The 4,854-nt window shown below is 52.2% G+C and overlaps 1 long non-coding RNA gene across 1 annotated transcript; it reads left to right on the top strand.

The window, feature by feature from the left end:
* The first annotated feature begins 2,584 nt into the window (after positions 1–2,584).
* Positions 2,585–4,610, top strand: LOC122479672. The gene is made up of 2 exons (XR_006296400.1): positions 2,585–2,652; positions 3,740–4,610. It is a non-coding gene; the product is annotated as an uncharacterized LOC122479672 (long non-coding RNA).
* Positions 4,611–4,854: the final 244 nt, after the last annotated feature.

Below are 4,854 nucleotides of genomic sequence, written 5' to 3'. Positions count from 1 at the left end.
ATCTGCCCTGGCTTCAATCTGAAGTCCCTGGTGCAGGAAGATAGCAGAAGAAAGGGGCTACATTTAATTCAAGTTAAAAGAATATTCGTGGAACATCTGCTATGTGCCCATTGTTGGTGCAGGCGGTTAAGTAGAGTTCAGGGGAATACTTCAATCAGAGGAACCCTTGGCAGATAGTTAAGACTGTGTGTGCTCTAGGGGTGGATTATGTGTGTGTCGGGAGTCAGTGTCTGATATGTGTTACGCATGGCAGGGAGAGCTTCCTGGAGGAGGTGGCCTTGAAGGCTGGGATGACTGGGAAACGCAGGGGGAGGCTTGGCAAGGCAGGCAGGGTGGTGGACGCTGTATGTGAGGCCAGGAGCCTGATGGCGGCAGGCGAGAGCAGGCCCCACCAAGGCCACGGGTGCTCTGGGAAGGGCGAGGGCTTTGGGGTTGGGCAGCTCTGCCCATTAACAGCTCTGTGGCCCTGGGCAAGTTTCCCAGCATCTCTGAGCTACAGTTCACTCACCTGCCAAATGCGTCTGGCAACCCGGACAGGCGTGGCTCCTAGCAGAGCCCTCCCCCATGGGAATGTTGGGTTGAAGGGTCTGCAATTGGACTCTGAGATCCGTAAGTGGTGCCCTGAAATCAGCTCGCAGGGTGATGAATGAGTGTTGCCGTGTGAGTCGGTGCGACCTGAGATCAGTGTTTCACCTCCCAGGTGTGGGTCCAGACATCACACCCCTGATGCCCTCATTCAGACACGTCCATGCACACTGGCCATGCCCCCCCCACTCCGTCCTCGCCCCTCCAGGTTTAGAGGGAACGAGTGTGGAGCCCCCCGTCCCTCTGCCACTCACTGTCCTGTCAGGACGCCGCTCTCAGTCTGAAGAGACCCCCGAGGTGCCGAGGGGGTTCCTAGCACAGGTCACTCCATTCAGCCCACCAAATGGGCCAGGATGATCTCTCCTCTCACGGTTCCCCTTGCGTGAGTATATTCCAGCTGGTATCTTGGTTTTTTAATTTCCAGCCTATAAAGTACTGAGTTTCCTCCTCTGTAAAATAAAGATAGTAACGCTTATTTCGGTTCTAGGGGTCTGAACACGGGTTTGCAGCAGTTTTCTGTCCCGTGGGTGCCCTGGGGATACTTCGTGCCTGTGTGGATGTGGGGCGGACGCTGATTAGAGGCTGGAAGGGGAGGTGGGACCCCAGTATCTGGCATCCAAAGAAAGGTGCAGAAGACGTGAGCCCAACAGACGGTCCAGGGGCTGGATTTGGGGCCAGGTGGAGAGAGAGGCAGAGCCAGAGGCTGGGGGGGTCTTGGGGAAGATGCTGGGCTGCCTGGGGAGCACAGGGGACGTCTCTAAACCCAACATAGATCCTGGCAAACCCGCAGAGATGGGACAAGGAACTTCGATGAGGGTCCAAGCGGAGGAACTGAGGGGGCATGCTCTGAGCAAGCGAGGTGGTGGGAGGCAGGCGGAGGCCCTGCAGGCATGTAGAGGGTGCTCGGACCCACCCCGCCTTTGCCATCCCTGCCAACATGGTGTCACCAAAGAGACTGGATGGGAAGCTATGAGATGATGCACCGGCAAACAATAGCTCCTATTTCTTAGAATCTGCCTTGTTCTGGAATGTGTGACGTCTCTGGGGCCAGCAGGGAAATGACTCCAGGCTTCACCAGAGCGTCTTGGGACTGTGCTGGGCCCAACCTGCGGCCATCAGGGGAGTGGCCCGCCTGACTGCATTGGCAGCAGGGATCTGGATGGCATGTTCCTGGCCTCTGGGGGATAAGGAGGTGAAGAATGAGATGTGGGGAGACTTGGTGTTTCAGGGGAAAACAGGGCTGCTCGGCAGAGCTCAGATGGGCCTGGCCCTGGCTGGCTGAAGGGTAAGGAAGGAAAGGTCCCCTTCTACAGTTACATTTTAGAACCAATGGAAAAGTTTGGATCATTGGTCCAACCCTTCCAGGAATCCACACAGGGCAGGGGACTGGCCTAAGGCCACAGGGGAAGATAGGGAGAATGGGGTCTAGGGTATGGTGGCTGGAATTGGGCTGGAAATGATCCTCTGTGCCCTGGTGGCTTCCTAATGGTGGCACTAAAAGGCTGTGGAGATGTCTGTGTGGTCAAAGGTGAGACTCTGGGTGGAGAGCAGCCTGGAAGCACCCCCTCCCCCCACCAAGAAGAGGGGGAGCCCCCTTCCCCTGACTCTTACTTCCCAAGTAGCTGCTAGGTCCTCCCCAAAGCAGAGGATGTCGCCAGGGTGCTGAATCCAGCCTGTCGCTGGGAAGCCAGCCCCCCGGGACCTGTGCCCAGGGCTAAGCCGCCACCGTCTCCTTCCCTGCCTTCCCCGTGAGGGAGCCATATTGGATGTGGAACCTCCAGTCCCACTCACACCCTCAGCTGACTGCAGTCCTGCTGACATCTGGACTGGAGCTAATGAAAGGACCTGAGCCAGAGCAGCCTAGCCTAGCCACTCCTGAATTCCTGTCCCTCAGAAACCATGTGAGGTCATAAATGTTTATTGTTGTTTTAGCTACCAAGTTTGGTGGGAATTTGTTATGCAATAACAGAGACAATGTTAGAAGAGCACAATGGCTGAGGGAGGGGGTGTGGTCCAGGTGAGGTGGAGAGGAGGCAGGCCTTGGTCAGGCAGGTGCTTGTGGGCCAGGTGAGGAGAATGGGCTCAAAACTAAAGCCCTGGGGAGCTCTGAGTGGGGGGGGGGGGGCATTGTCAAGCAGAGGTGGGGCACAGTGCAGCTTCACAAAGGGCACTCTGGGATGTGTGGGATGGACTGGGATCTGGATAGGTACAAGGAGGCAGGCAGAGACAGCAATTAAGAAGATCCAGGTGGGAGACCTCCAGGCCTGATCCAGGGGCAAGGGTACGTGCAGGTAGAGAAAAGTGGAGCCAAGAGAAATCGAGGGGTAAAGGAAGGTGACAGGGCTTGGTGATTTGGACTTGGGGAGTAAAGAGGAAGAGGGGGTCAGTGCTGATGCCTCTACTCCTGCTTGGGGCAGAGAGTAACCAGGGGATACCACTGAGCAAGCCTGGGAGCCAAGACGTGAGGCAGATCTCTGGGGATGACAACAAGTTCAGGAATCTGAAGGAGGACCATTGAGGGCCATCCAGGGGTCAGGTGGTGCGCAGGTCTGGAGCTGAGGAGTGAGGACAGAGCCGGCTTATGGCCTTGAGGTGTTGAGCATCAAAGTTGCCTCAGAACAGGCACAGACCAGAGAAGGAAGGGTGGCTGAAGGGCTGGGTCCTGATGGGCCTGCGGAAAGCCTGAGCACTGGAGGCCTCATGGAATAAGGGGAGGGGTCTCCAGTGAGTAGAGTTGGGAGTGCCATGTTGGAGGCCACTGAAGGGGCAAGTAAATGAAGATTACGAAGTGCCTAAAGGACTAGAAACCAGAGGGTCACAGGGGGCCTTGGCCAGAGCCGTTTTGGTGGATTGGGTGTGGGAATAGGAAGAAACCAAGCCAAGTGGTTTGAGAAGCGAGTGAAAGGTGAGGAAGTGGATAGCTGGGGTGTAGCTACTCTGTCATGAAGGGAGGAGAGAGACAGGGCAGGAAGTTTCCATTCTCATCACATGGGCCTCTCATAGGGCTGCTTGAGTGACTTTATAACATGGTGGCTGGCTTTCCCCAGAGGGAGCAATCTTGTCTCCAGGCATTTGCACATGCTGTTCCCTTTCCCTGGAGTGAACTTTTTGTGCTCTCCCAACATTATCCAGCTAACTCCTGTTCATCCTTCAGGTCTCTGTTGACATGACACCTCCTTAGGGAAGCTCCCATAACTGCCTCTATGGACCCCATCTCTTCAGAGCAACCATGAAAAATGCTATACAAAAAGATATACGCAAAATCACTACAGATACGTCAAATGGAATTTTAAAAATGTTCAAGTAACCCACAGGAAGGAAGGAAAAAGATAACAGAAAAAAAAAAAACAACAACAGCAACAGAGTACAAACAGAAAACAAAAAACAAAATGGCAGACTTAGACTCTAAGTATCAACAACTACATTAAACATAAAAGACCTAAATATACCAATGAACTGACAGAGATGGGCGGAGTTGACTATAAAACAGAACCCGACCATGAGTTGTCTGTAAGAAATTCCCTCTGAATATAGTGATATTGGTAAGTTGAAAATAAAAGGATGAAAAGGATGAATCATGAAATCATTAATCAAAGGAAAATGGAAGTGGCTGTATGAATATCAAAGTAGACTTCAGAGCAAAGAAAGTGACTGGAGACAAGAAGGGACACTATGTAATGATAAAAAGGTCAATCCATTAAGAAGCCCTAGCAAACCCAACTGTGGATGCACCAAACAACAGCACTGCAAAATATGTGAAGTGAAGAATGGCAGGGCTGAAAGGGGAAGTAGATAAATCTACAAATGTAGCTGGAGAGTTCAACACACTTCTCAGTTGACCACGAGACAGCAAATCAGCAAGGATACAGAGTAACTCAACACCGGGATCAGAATAACATCAGACACCAGGATCCAATCGACCAAACACTCCACCCAGCGACAACAGAATAACACTCCAGTGCCCACAGAACATATATCAATATAGATCATATCGTGGACCATAAAAAAAACCCTCAACAATCCTACAGAGTGTTTTCTCTGACCCCAGTGGAATCAAACTAGAAATCAAAAAAAGTAATCCATGAGCCAAAGGGGAAGTGTTTTAAAAAAATCTTGAAAAGTGTTGGCAGTGGGGGAGGGGGGCTGCCTGGCTGACTCAGTGGATAGAACATTAACTGTTGATCTCCAGGTTGTGAGTTTGAGTCCCATGTTGGGTGTAGAGATTACTTAAGAAAATCTTTTTTAAAAAAGAGGAGGATATGTCAAGGG

The sequence above is a fragment of the Prionailurus bengalensis genome, chromosome C1 (assembly GCF_016509475.1).
Source record: "Prionailurus bengalensis isolate Pbe53 chromosome C1, Fcat_Pben_1.1_paternal_pri, whole genome shotgun sequence".
Taxonomy (NCBI): Eukaryota; Metazoa; Chordata; class Mammalia; order Carnivora; family Felidae; genus Prionailurus; species Prionailurus bengalensis.
The sequence above is the reverse complement of the archived record's forward strand: the minus strand, read 5'-3'. Positions and strand labels throughout refer to the sequence as shown.